The 14327-nt window shown below is 45.2% G+C and overlaps 1 long non-coding RNA gene across 1 annotated transcript; it reads right to left on the reverse strand.

Annotated features, from left to right (window-relative positions):
* Positions 1–12180: 12180 nt before the first annotated feature.
* LOC122456593 lies at positions 12181–13696 on the reverse strand. The gene is made up of 2 exons (XR_006275545.1): positions 13428–13696; positions 12181–13125 (listed from the first exon to the last, which is right to left on the reverse strand). It is a non-coding gene; the product is annotated as an uncharacterized LOC122456593 (long non-coding RNA).
* Between the last annotated feature and the right edge of the window lie 631 nt (positions 13697–14327).

Raw genomic sequence — 14327 nt, forward strand, 5'->3', positions numbered from 1 at the left:
AAGATCCCAGTCTCCCAGGAGCCTGGCTTTTCAAACTGGCTGAATGTGCATACCAGTGTAATATGGGTGTCTGTGATGCAAACAGCCTAACCAGCAATGAGCCATGGTGCAGTTGAATAATTGCTCTGTCTCTCTGAAGGAACAGATGCGGGCCTGAAGAAGAGATCTGTGTAAGCTCAAATGCTTCTCTCCAACAAAAATTGGTCCACTAAAAGATATGACCTCACCCCCCTGTCTGCTCAGCCTCAGGAAAGCAAAACTGCAGCCCCTGCCACAAGCTAGGGGTGAGTGGGTATCTACTGGAGTGGCAGCCTCAGCAGGTCAGTAGGCTGAAGGGGGGGTGTGGGGGGTTAGAACACTCAAGGGGGAGAGAACCAGCTCCTGGGAGCAGGGTAGGTCTGTTGAGGTGCTGGGTTGTAGAAGTTGGTCAGCATTGTGGAGTGCCTATGACACTGAGCTGGCATTCGGGATCTCTGCATTCTAGTCCCAGCTCTGCCACTGACTTCCTCTGTTGATGAAGGTGAGCTGCTAGATGCCCTTTCCTCTGAACATAAGGATGCTCATACTGGGTCAGAACGAAGGTCCATCCAGCCCAGTATCCTGTCTGCTGACAGTGGTTGATGCCAGGTGCTTCAGAGGGAATGAACAGAACAGGCAATCAAGTGATCCATCCCCTGTTGCCCATTCCTAGCTTCTAGCAAACAAGGCTAGGGACACCATCCCTGCCCATTGTGGCCAATAGCCATTGATGGACCTTCCCCCATGAATTTATCTAGTTCTTTTTGAACCCTGTTATACTCTTGGCCTTCACAACATCCTCTGGCAAAGAGTTCCACAGGTTGACTGCATGTTGTGTGAAGAAATACTTCCTTTTGTTTTTTTAAACCCTGTTGCTTGTTAATCTCATTTGGTTACCCCTAGTTCTTGTGTTATGAGTAAATAATACTTCCTTATTTACTTTCTCCAGACCAGTCATGATTTTATAGACCTCTATCATATCCCCTCTTAGTAGTCTCTTTTCCAAGCTGAAAAGTCCCAGTCTTTTTAATCTTTCCTCCTATAGATGTTCTATACCCCTCATCATTTTTGTTGCCCTTTTCTGTACTTTTTCCAATTCCAACATCTTTTTTGAGACTGGGCAACCAGATCTGAATACAGTATTCAAGATGTACCATGGATTTATATAGAGCAATATATTTTCTGTCTTATCTATCCCTTTCTTAATGGTTCCCAACATTCTGTTAGCTTTTTTGACTGCCAATGCACATTGAGTGGATGTTTTCAGAGAACTATCCACAGTGACTCCAAGATCTTTCTTGAGTGGTAACAGCTAATTTAGACCCCATCATTTTATATGTATAGTTGGGATTATGTTTTGCAATGTGCATTACTTTGCATTTATCAACATTGAATTTCATTTCATTCAAAATGCCAATGGCATTTTGGGATGTATAAGTAGGGGCATAGCGAGCAGATCGAGGGACGTGATCGTTCCCCTCTATTCGACACTGGTGAGGCCTCATCTGGAGTACTGTGTCCAGTTTTGGGCCCCACACTACAAGAAGGATGTGGATAAATTGGAAAGAGTACAGCGAAGGGCAACAAAAATGATTAGGGGTCTAGAGCACATGACTTACGAGGAGAGGCTGAGGGAGCTGGGATTGTTTAGTCTGCAGAAGAGAAGAATGAGGGGGGATTTGATAGCTGCTTTCAACTACCTGAAAGGGGGTTTCAAAGAGGATGGCTCTAGACTGTTCTCAATGGTAGCAGATGACAGAACGAGGAGTAATGGTCTCAAGTTGCAATGGGGGAGGTTTAGATTGGATATTAGGAAAAACTTTTTCACTAAGAGGGTGGTGAAACACTGGAATGCGTTACCTAGGGAGGTGGTAGAATCTCCTTCCTTAGAGGTTTTCAAGGTCAGGCTTGACAAAGCCCTGGCTAGGATGATTTAACTGGGACTTGGTCCTGCTTTGAGCAGGGGGTTGGACTAGATGACCTTCTGGGGTCCCTTCCAACCCTGATATTCTATGATTCTATGATTTGCCAGTTTGTTGCCCAGTTATCCAGTTTTGTGAGATCTCTTTGTAGCTCTTCACAGTCTGCTTTGGACTTAACTATCTTGAGTAGTTTTGTATGATCTGAAAATTTTGCCACCTCACTGTTTACCCCTTTTATTCCAGATCGTTTATGAATATATTGAATACTACTGGGCCAAGTACAGATTCCTGGAGGACACCACTATTTACCTCTCCATTCTGAAAACTGACTATTTATTTCTATCCTTTGTTTCCTATCTTTTATCCAGTTACTGATCCATTAGAGGACCTTCCCTCTTATCCCATCACTGCTTACTTTGCTTAAGAGCCTTTGGTGTGAGGCACCTTGTCAAAGACTTTGTGAAAATCTAAGTACACTATAAACACTATCCCCTTGTCCACATGCTTGTTGACACCCCCCCCCCCGCCCGCCAAAGAATTCTGGTAGATTGGTGAGGCATGATTTTCCCTTTACAAAAACCATGTTGACTCTTCCCCCAACAAATCATGTTCATCTATATTTCTAATAATTCTGTTTCAACCAGTTTGCCTGGTACCGAAGTTAGGCTTACTGGCCTGTAATTACTGGGATCACCTCTGGAACCTTTTTTAAAAAAAAATTGTCATCACATTAGCTATCCTCCAGAATCATGTGGTATGATTTAAATGATAGGTTATATACCACAGTTAGTAGTTCTGCAACTTCACATTTGAGTTCCTTCAGAACTCTTGGGTGAATATCTATTAATTTATCAATTTGTTCCAAAACCTCTTAATGACACCTCAATCTGGGACACTTCCTCAGATTTGTCACCAAAAAAGAATGGCTCAGGTTTGGGAATCTCCCTCATATCCTCAGCCCGTGAAGACCAATGCAAAGAATTCATTTAGTTTCTCTGCAATGGCCTTATTGTCCTTGAGTGCCCCTTTAACATCTTGTTCGTCTAGTGGCTCCATTGGTTTATCTTTAACAGGCTTCCTGCTTCTGATGTACTTTAAAATTTGTTTTGCTATTTGAGTCTTTTTGGCTATCTGTTTTTCAAATTCTTTTTTGGCCTTCCTAATTATATTTTTACATTTCACCTGTCAAAGTTTATGCTCCTATTTTCCTCACTAGGAATTAACTTCCACTTTAAAGGATGCCTTTTTTGCCTCTCCCTGCTTCTTTTACTTTGTCATTTAGCCACTGTGGCACTTTTTTGGTTCTTACTATGTTTTTTTAATTTGAGTTATAAATTTAAGTTGAGCCTCTATTATGGTGTCTTTAAAAAGTTTCCATGCTGCTTGCAAGGATTTCACTTTTGGCGCTGTATCTTTTAATTTCTGTTTAACTCACTTCCTCATTTTTGTGTAGTTCCCCTTTTTTGAAATTAAATCTTACTGTGGTGGGCTGCTATGGTGGTTTCCCCACCACAGGAATGTTAAATTTAATTATATTGTGCTCACTATAACAGTGGTTCAGCTATATTCACCTCTTGGACCAGATCTTTTGTGCCACTTGAGACCAAATTAAGACTTGCCTTTCCTCTTGTGGCTTGTTCTGGTCAGTCACTTGGTTTCACAGCTGGTTGAAAATGGATGGAGAGCTGATGCCAGAGGTCTTGAGTGGGAGCACCACAGTTCCCCACAGCACATGCAACATCTTGAGCAGCAGATCTGTTCCATCTAGCACAGTGGTTCTCAGCCAGGGGTACTCAGCGGTCTTCCGGGGGTACATCAACTCATGTAGATATTTGCTTAGTTTTACAACAGGCTACGTAAAAAACACGAGTGAAGTCAGTACAAACTAAAATTTCATAGACAATGACTTGTTTGTGCTGCGCTATATACTATGCACTGAAATGTAAGTACAATATTTATATTCCAATTGATTTATTATATTGTAAAAAGGAGAAAGCAAGCAATTTTTCAGTAATAGTGCGCTGTGACATTTGTCTGATTTTTGTAAGCAAGTTCTGAAGTGAGGTGAAACTTTGGGGTATGCAAGACAAATCAGACTTCTGAAAGGGGTACAGTAGTCTGGAAAGATTGAGAGCCACCGCTGTAGCGGACAGTCTGCTTAGGGTGGGATGGTTCCCGATGAAGTGAGCTGTAGCTCACGAAAGCTTATGCTCTAATAAATTTGTTAGTCTCTAAGGTGCCACAAGTACTCCTTTTCTTTTTGCAAATACAGACTAACACGGCTGCTACTCTGAAACCTTTTGTGGCTTGTTTCTCTCCCCCACCCCAAGTGAAAATACTCAGATTCAAACTGACCAGTCTGTGTTCAGTGTGGCAGAGCACAGACAGAAGCTAAGCCTCCTTCATGCTTAGTGGGAAAAGCACCAGGTCCTTTGGAGAGCGACCATGTCTCTTACAGGGAGGGCAGCATGTTTGTGGCCTTTGCTTAGCTATTGACACTGACCTAGCCTCAGTCTTCTATGCTGGATAAGGCTGGGGTGAGAGAAATCTGGAGTGGCCTTAAAAGGCCGTGATGAATCCTAGAGGGACACGCCTAAGCTAGGTATATGGGCCACATGAAGGGAGATGAAATTTTATGTTGACAAATGTAAGGTGATGCTCTTTGGACGAATAGTGTGAATTACTCCAATCCATTGCCATAGTCAAAGATGGCAAACAAAGCATGAAGATGGATAAGGCATGGGATGGAAAAATACTGCAAATGCTGCCCAGTAAATTTGACATAGTGGTCACAACTTTAGTGGGGGAAGCCAGAGATGGCTCACTCTACTGATTAGCAGCCTGAAGCCACTGGAAAGATTGGGACTGACTAGAGCGTGGGTGATACTGAATGGCACAGAGGTGGGAAACTTGCCCCTTTTTCAGAAGCCTGAGGAGGTGAGTGAGAAGAGGATGCCAACAGGACCAGGGAAAGGCACAACATATGGATGGTTCAGCAAAGCACCAAACAAATCAGCCTGGAAGCATTATGCTCCCTTCGTAATTGATCTTCCTGTGGCTGGGCTAGTTGTGAAAGGCTGGTGCCTGGCTCCTCAATCTCTAGCTCAGAGACCTACCTCTGTTGAACTGGACCCAGGAAATGCACTCCAGTTTTGGTGTATAAAGCAAGAGGTGTTTCTCTGCTCCTAGTGTTGCTGTTTTGATTTCCCGTGGACTGGGTCAGAGCCAGTGCTGAGTCAGATGGAGAGGGCAGCTCATAGATGCACAATCTGAATGAACTCTGCTGTCCATGGGTGAAGAGAGGACTTTGTCCTGTGAGAGCTTCCTTGGCTGTGCTTAGCCCTATGTGCACCCTAACTGGTGGTGAGGATGCTCTTCAAGGGCCTAATTTATCCTCAGCTGTTTCTTTATGAGGTGCCTTAGAGTTCTGTTGCCTCCCAGTGTAGTGAGAGAGGTGGTTGCTCCTAGCTGGGTCATGGGGCCTCTCAAGCTCTAATATCTCTCCAGCTGTACCATTCTCACTGGTTTCTGCCACCACCCTTCCTGTGCTATGCACAGCACAAACCCTCAGCTCTGCTCTATCCTGTTCACATGCTTTTTATTAAAGTCCTAAACTTGTTAGCTGTGGTAAACTAAGCTCCTGTGGTGGGCAGCGAGTGCGCACTTACAGTAGGGCCTTCCCCACAGGCTCTACACTGTTTCCAGCCTGCAGAACCAGTAATGCTGCTTGTAGATTTACTCTTAGGCTGCTCAAAAGAAGTTAATTCGGCTGACTAAGCTAAAGCAGTAGCAGCTGCGCTTGGTTTTCAAGAGTGAGGCTGACACATTGCCCCACAACTCAGCAGTCCTTTGGCAGCAGGAAAATCCACATACCTTTTTGCTTCTGCTTGAGCCCGCCTGCCTCACAAGAGGCTTCAGCCCATTCTTGTGCCCAGTGAGGATTTTTCCATTGGGCATAATCCTGGTTCAGTCAGTGTCTCTGTCCCTATCTGCACTAAGTGCAGCTTCCTGAGGTCTAGCAGGACCCAAGGAAGAGCCACTACTCTCTGGAAAAAGCGAATTGTTCTCAGGGCCTGGCCCAGAGCTCCTAACCACTGTCCTGCATCTTGGAGCCCAGACAGGTTTGGATGTACAAAGGTATTAATGTCCTCACAGCTGCTCTAATCATTGCCCTGTGCCTGAGCAGATGCACACAGTGTTAGCCAGGGAGTGGTGGCAGGGTGCTGGGTGCTTTGCTGATGAGGATAAAGACAAGGGTGGAAACTTGGCAAAACTCCCTGTAAAGTCAATGGAGGCTGGATTCCACCAAAGGTCCCTACCCCAAGAAGCTTATCACACTGCTCCATTTGCCTTCTCTCTCTGCATTTAAAGACTCTACAGAGCCCTTTCTCTGATGCCAGGCATGTCAGAATGAGGAGTGCTGAGCTCACCTGATTCCAAGCTTCCTAATGCACAGCAGCTCCCCAAGCTACCTGTGGAAGTAGTTTAATTATCCATAGAGTAACAGCATAATCATCTGTGAAAGTCTTTGAATCAGGGCTGGTGGGATGGGGCCTCAGCAAGAGAGAAGTGGGAGGAAAGTTAGATAGTAAGAAAGTGGTTTAGTCGTTTAGCAGCCACTCAGCAGGGCATGGCCCTGGAGCTGTTGCAATAGCTGCTCCAGTGACTGTGTGGACTGGCCATATTCTCTGGATCCAGCCAGTGCAATGGAAGGGAGATACCACACTCAAGCAGAGGCTCCTCTGATCACACTGTGGGACTGGGTTAATATAATGTCAAAACCTCAAACTCTCCACCAGCTGGGCCCCTGAATGCGTGACCTGAGTGTGAAGCTGCAGTGAGGACACCTGCAGAAACTGAAGGGATGGGGGTGCAGACTAGGAACTGCCCCTCCATTACCTCTCCTGGGGTCCATGTGTGCAGAGAAGGAAGCTATGCCTTGTAGCTAGTTATCATAGAGGGGTTTCCAGGTGGGATGTAGGTTCTTCTGCAGATTGGCTCAGTGTATAACACACTGCTCTAATCTATAAGCCATGTGTGCAGACTTCCTGCTGAGTACCTGACACAGCAATAGGCAGGCAGGGAGTGCAGTGGGGCTTGTGTGCATGTTGCTTTGCACTGTGGTTTTGCATGATTGATTCTGGTCTATAATTAAAAGCACCTTCTTTGACTCCTGTGAGATTTGCTGCAAGGGAGTGCTGGGGGTTTCATAGCTGCACTAACTTCATTTGGGTTCTGTAATGTTTGCTGGGATTAAGGAATTTTGTACAATTTAATTCCTGGCTCTGTCTATACTCCACTGATGACTTCTAAAGTGCTGTAATGTACCAGGGGCTTTAAACAAATAAGGCAATGATCTTGTCAGATGTATCGAGATTTGAGATGCGAGAAGGGTCTGTGGCTGGAGTGAAGGCATGGGCAAGGCACACAGGAGTGTAGAGCTCCTGGGCATAAGAACATGCAGTTGCTGAAGAGGTTGATGCTTGGCACCATAAGTGTTGATTTGTTTTTGTGACTTGACTTCCCTTCCCCTTTAAGCCTGCTGGGCCTGGGGGGGCGGGGAGTCGTCTCGCCCTCAGGACCAAGACTGCCAATTGACCCAGGTCGTGCCTGTCTCCAGCTGAAGAACAGGGACAGTAGCAAGTCTGCAACTACGTGCACTAAAGCAATTGGAAGCTCGAAACAATCAAGGCTAGCTGTTGGGGTCACTCTGATATGAAACCAAGGGGCTGTTTGTAAATCAGCTATGCCTTAATTAAATAAAAGAGAACACAAAGCAAACCAAGGAAGATCAGTTCCTGCTCTCGCTGAACAGTAGTGCCAGTGTTCGTTGACCGCATCTTCTGCATGGGTTGCACAGATAAGTGGTGCTTATCTGTGCTTGTGTTCTCCTGCTGAGGCTTGGCTGCGCTGCTCCTATGAGCAAGGTGGTAATAAAACCCCTCTCGTTCTGTTCCATTGTGTCTACAGCAGTGGCAACGCAGAGGCCTGGGTAGTTCCACCAATTGCAGCCAGCCAGCTCATGAGCTCTGGCTGGTATCAGGGGCTCTGAGCTTTGAGGCTGCCTAACTGCTAGGGCCATGTCCACCCCAAACAAAGGAAGCAGTCCCATGTTGAAATGGTTCAGGTTTGCACAATCAGGAAACAAACTGCTGATGCTTCCACCCTCCCAGAAACTGGTTTTTCCTAAAGTGAATGTGGTAATTGCAAGGGCTGGGTCCTGGGTGTGGGGCTTGCTAGGCTCTGCATGGACCTGTGCCCACCCTAATCTCCATTGCTAGAGGATGGTAGCTGTGCCATGGGGCTATCTAGATGGGGTGTGAAGGAGGTGTTGGGCTCCGCCTGGTTTGTTTGAGTTGCACAGGATTGTATCAGTAAAGATGTTGTTGCAGCAGGGCTGCTCCTCAGTGACTGCCTGTGCTGGCCCACCTATCAATGCTGCCAGCATAGGCATTGACCCCTCCAGGAAGCAGATACTACTCCTGCCAAGTGCAAGGGGCTTGGCTTCTGAATAGAATGAAACTATTAAGGGGCTGTGGTCCTGCTGCGGTGGTTAGTTCAGTCCCCCACCTCTCCCTCGTTGTTGGTTTTTTTTTTTTTTTTTTTTTTTTTGGCTGAGGAACAAGAGGTCCTATCTTCAACTTGTTGACATTTGTCTGTAACATGATAGCTTTTGGATGCTGCAACAGAGTCCTTCAGAAACTCCACAAAATGTTCTAGGCATCAGTACGTAAAACTCTGGTCTTTGGTGACAGCTGGAAGGGGAAATGGGAGACAGACTCTCTGGTATCGGGTTAGCAAACTCAGCACCTTCAACCACCTCTCTGAGGGCAGTAGATTAAGGAACAGGTTGATGACTGTCTGACACCTTCCAGCATCACAACCCCCCCAGACTTGGTTTAAAATGTTGATGCTTTGAATGACTTACCTCACCCCCTAGTCTGGGAGATAACAGCTTTTATTGGACCAACTTCTCCCAGACAGAAAAAAGAAATAATCATAGAACTGGAAGGGACCTTGAGGGGTCATTTAGTCTAGTCCCCTGCACTCAAGGCAGGACTAAGTATTATCTAGACCATCCCTCACAGGTGTTTGTCCAACCTGCTCTTAAAAATCCCCAATGATGGAGATTCCACAACACCCCTAGGCAATTTATTCCAGTGCTTAACCACTCTGACAGTTGGGAAGTTTTTCCCAATGTCCAACCTAAACTGCCCTTGCTGCAATTTAAGCCCATTGCTTCTTGTCCTATCCTCAGAGGTTAAGGTGGAGGCATGAAGGGAGAATGGAGAACCCTGACCTGGGCCACACGCACAACCCCTGGCAAGGACAAAGAATGGAGTACCTGCTGTCAGAGGAAGAGGGAGCACATGGTGCCCCTAGCAGCAGGGTGAAGTTGCAGGAAGCCCTTGAAATAGAGGGGGCTGGGAAGACATACATGAGCTTGTGGGGCAAATGGAGAGCTAGAAGGAGCCCATGTTTGAAAGAGCTCAGTGTAGCTTCTGTTGGCTGAGTGTGTTCTTCTGACAGGATGCTTTAATCATTATCACAATGTTTTGTTCCTCTCCATGTCATCTTGGAGCTTTCCTCTCCCTGCTGATTTACTTCCTGCCACCTAGGGGAGGGGCCCCTTTCAGTGGGCTCCTGAGGAGTGTCTGTTTCTGTGGTGTTGCGGGCTGGGACAGCCTGACCATTCTGTTCCACTGGGGAATTAATTACTGTCACAACTCTTCCCCCCTCAGCTCCCAAATAACGAGTCTGCCCTCTAGAACCCTCCTTACGTGTCCTTAAACCTGACAACCCCTGTGCACTTTGGCTAACATGCACCCTTTGGCTTATCTTATGTGAGAATCCTGGGTGCCACCACTAGTTTAAAAAACAATGAAAAAGCTAAATTTTTAAAATGCCCAAGCTCCTAGGTGGGCCTAGGTCCCCTTACTCCCCAAGGAAGGACCCATCTCCTCTCAGAATGGTGGTAGTAGGTCTGGCAGTGCTGGCTCACTGCCCCTTTCCAACAGCTGGGCAGGACTTTGACAAACTTTTCTTCAGCTGGTGTTTAGAATGAGGTGGCATTTGGTGAGTGTCGGGGATGTTTCCCAATGGTACCAAGTCTAACCCACGCCTCCTCTCCCACAAACACACCCTGTATATAAAGAGAAACTTGTTTGTACAGCTAGATGGGCTAGCTTTGTGAATGCCACAGGCAGAACTAACACCCTAAATAAATATTCAGAACAAAGGTGTAGCTGAGCCCTGGAGAAATACTGAGCTTTGTGCCCAAACCAGGCTATGTCGCCCCCTCTCCTCCTCCAGTCTTCCCTTGCCCCATCCTGAGGATAGAACAGACGTGTTTGTTCTATTCATTCCTGTCCTTCCTCCTTGAATGTTCATTCCATTAAGTGCACCACTTAAAAGGATAGCGTCTAGTCTATACGGCAACCCCATTGTATGAAAGTTCTGAACGCAGGCGACTAGCAACTCCTTGGGACACATGACCTGAGAGACGCTGGGCAAAAAAGAATCCCTTTGCTCTGTTTCCTTTGTGCGTCTCACGGCACCTCAGGAAGAGTCGGCTCAGTCACGTCCCCTGAACCAGTGGACTCAATCCTAGAGATCATCAACCCCACCAGCAGGGAGCAAAGACAAATGATTCCCAGCTACACAAGTAAAGGAATAGAGGCTTAGGGGCTCTGTGAGTCTCAGAATCTGGAATTTAAAAATTGACAGGGTGCCTTTAAGAGGCCTGGGGCTGTCACAGAAGAACTTGTTGTGGCCTGCAGAGGTCCACTGCTGTTCTTCTGAGGTAAAGCTCCTGCTTATGCCATTCCCTCAGCATTGCCAAGCCATTGGGAGTCTGCATTTGATCCATCAGCTCGGGGCACAGTTCAGTTCCACTTAGCAGCACTACAGGGAGTAAATCACCATTTCACTGCATGACATTAGGCACTGCAGTAGGCACTTGACACAGTGCAAGGCAGCGTGGGGACAAGGAGCAGCATTGCTGTACATGCAAACACCTTCCCTCCTCCCCCTTATGGGACTTGTATTTACACCTCACCAGTGTTGCATGAACATGGTCCCATCAAGTTAGCTTGTATTGCTACAGAAAACCCTTCCTGTTCTGCCCCAGAGTTCAACTGAATTTCTGTTACTGCACTCAACGGCGTCATATGGAGAAATTCACTTCTTAGAAGTGGTCTAGATGCTACATAAGAAACAATCTTGGATAGCAGCATGCTGCTGAACAAAAAGGGAAGCAGGAAGGCAAGAAGCCAGGCAGCCTGGTGAAGGGCAAGGTTCAAAAGGTTACTTGAGCCAAACAGAGATCCTTACACATTTGGAAATCTGACCCCAGTGAAATCAAAAACAGGAGGATAAACTACAGCACGGGACATATGAGAGGGAAATTTGGAGGGTGACAATGGAACTTCAAGAGCAAATAGCTGAAAGTATCAAAACTAACCACAATATATTCTTGATGTATCTCAGAAGTCGGAAGACTGTAAAAGAATTGGTGGGTCCGCTGGATCCACAGGGGGTTAAAGGAGTAAGAACTTTGCTGAGAAGCTACATTATTTCTTTGCAGCAGTCTTCCTTGCGGCAGCTGGTAGGGAAATACCATGCCATTTTCTGTTACTGAAAATGTGGGGGTTTCAGCCTGATGTGCTAAAAGAGGTGCTGGAACAAAGTGATAATTTAAAAAAATAAATCCCCAGGCCCAGATGTACATCCCAGAGTTTTCAGAGAGCTGCAGTATGCAGTAGATGAACTGCCAGCAAAAATATGCAATATCTCAAAAACATCTACTGTACCAGAGGATTGGAGGGTAGCAAATGTTGCACCTCTATTTAAACAAAGTCTTTAGAGGTGATCTAGGGAATGACAGACCAGGAAAGCCTTACATTCGTATCTAGTAAATGGGTTGAAATTATTAAAAATAGAACAAAACATCTGGAATATATGGGTGTAATTGTACAGAAAGTCAGGGTAGATGACCTAATGGTCCCTTCCAGTCTTAATATCTATGAATCATATGATGGGGTTTAGCCAGCATGGTTTCTGCAGCGGAAAACCAGGTCTGGCTAATTAGAATTCTTTGTAGCAAATAAAGGTTGACAACATTTATTTAGACTGTCAAAAGCCTTTGACAAGGTCCATCACAAGTGGCTACTGAAGAAACTAAGTCATCATGGTGAGAGAGGCAAAGTAGCATCATAGATCAAAAACTAAGAGGAAACAAAGCATTAAATGGTCAACTTTAATCTTGGCAAAAAGTTAATAGCAGGATCTCAAGAATCTTTTCTAGGTCCAGTGTTGTTGACTGTATTTATGTATGATCTGGAATGGGGGGTGAGCCGTGGGTAGGAAAAATTTCAACCCAGGTAAATGGGCAACATTATGTTCAATTATGGTAAATGCAAAGTAATGCACACTGGAGGGAAAAACATGCACTACTCTAACACATTGCAGGGGTGTAAACTCAGAGCATCAGTTTACAAAAGGGACCTGGGCAGTACTGTAGGCTAAGTTAAGGCCTCTGTTCAATGTGCAGTTGCAGTCAAAATAGCAAAGGTGTTAGGCTGCAGAAGGAATGGAACAGAGATTAATATGGAAAATATTATAGTGCCATTATGTAAATCAGTGCTATGTTGTCAGCTGGAATGTGTGCAGCACTGGCCATCTCATCTCAAAAAGGCTATTGCAGAATTAGGGGGGCTGGTTCAGAGAAAAGTGGTGCAATTCCCTTTGGTTGAAGGTACACATCCACAATTATTCCATTAGATCCATAGCTTAGGAGTATTCTTGGATGCTTTGCTGATGCTGAGATCTCACAGTAACAGCCACGAGTAATGCCTTCTGCCATCTTGGGTTGGCAAGAAGGCTCTGTCCCATCCTAGCGGACAATGACCTGGCTTCAGTTATTCACGTCTTTGTGACCTCTTAGCTGAACTACAGTGATGTGATATACCAGAACATGAAGCCTTCAGCATTTAAGAAATTCCAACCTGTACAGAAACTATTGCATATCTCCACAGCACCACAGACTACTGCAAACACACGAAACCTGTCCTCTGCTTTCTACACTGGCTTTCCAGAGAATTTCAAATCAAATTCAAGGTCTTGGTCCTGATCTCCAAGGTATTCAGTGCCCTGGGCCCAGGATATCTCAAAGATTTCCTGAGCTCTGGAACAAAGACCATGGTCAACAACTCTGTTCCTTAGGCACAATGGGACTCTCTACAATAAGCATAAAGTTGGCCTGTGAAGGAGCCTGCACTTGGGGGCCAGTCCCAGCCTATAGAATTAACTCCTCCAGGAACTAAGACCATCACAAAACTTGCCACCTTCTGCTCCAAGTGCAAGGCTCATTTCTTTGACCTTGTCTTCTCTAACACAAACACATAGCAACAGGTATATTTAAATAAATAATTTAAAACAAAAAAACCCCTAAAACCCTCCCAAAACAAGACACTCTGCTGCACATACCTTCTCTCCGTAGGGAGGGGCTGAGAGAACCAACACCCCATGACAGATGTGTAGTCACATTGTTTAATGCACTACTGGAAGGCGCTCAGATACTGGAGTGATTAACATGATATAAGATCCTCTATAGAATAGAATAGAGAATGACTAGAGCATGGAAAAAACTCATATGAAGAGAGACCAAAAAGACTCAGCTCATTTACCTTAGGAAAGGAGATTAATAAGAAAGGACATGATAACGTGTATGAAATAATGCTCTGGAGAAGGGAGCATTATTGACTTTCTGTACAATTACACCCATATATTCCAGATGTTTTGTTCTATTTTTAATAATTTCAACCCATTTACTAGATACGAATGTAAGGCTTTCCTGGTCTGTCATTCCCTAGATCACCTCTAGAGACTTTGTTTAAATAGAGGTTTTCCATCTCATAACACAAGAACAAAGGACAGCCCACAAAACTGAAAAATGGCAAATTCAAAACTGGTGAAAGGAAATACTACTTCATGCATTGGATAATTTGAACTCTCTGCCACTGGATGTTGTTGGGGCTTAGAATTTAACAAGATTCCAAGAGGGATTGGATGCTTATGTGGATAAAGCAACTCTCCAAAGTAATAACTAATGCTAAAGAATATTTGGAGGACTATAAAACTTAAATCTTTCAGTGTTTAAATGATCTCTAATTATTATTGCACCTTGCTCTGAAGGCTCTGGCATTGGCCACAGCAGGGAACAGGGTACTGGACTAGATGGACCACAAGTACGATCCATTAGGGCAGTTCCTATATCCCTGACAGGACATTGCTCTGAAGAAGCTCCCCCAGGCTAGAATTTGAGCTAGCAGTGTTCTGCAGAGTTCATATGACTAGGAATTTAGCTGATATTAGCAGAGCACTAGG

Source organism: Dermochelys coriacea, chromosome 14, assembly GCF_009764565.3.
Source record: "Dermochelys coriacea isolate rDerCor1 chromosome 14, rDerCor1.pri.v4, whole genome shotgun sequence".
NCBI lineage: Eukaryota > Metazoa > Chordata > Testudines > Dermochelyidae > Dermochelys > Dermochelys coriacea.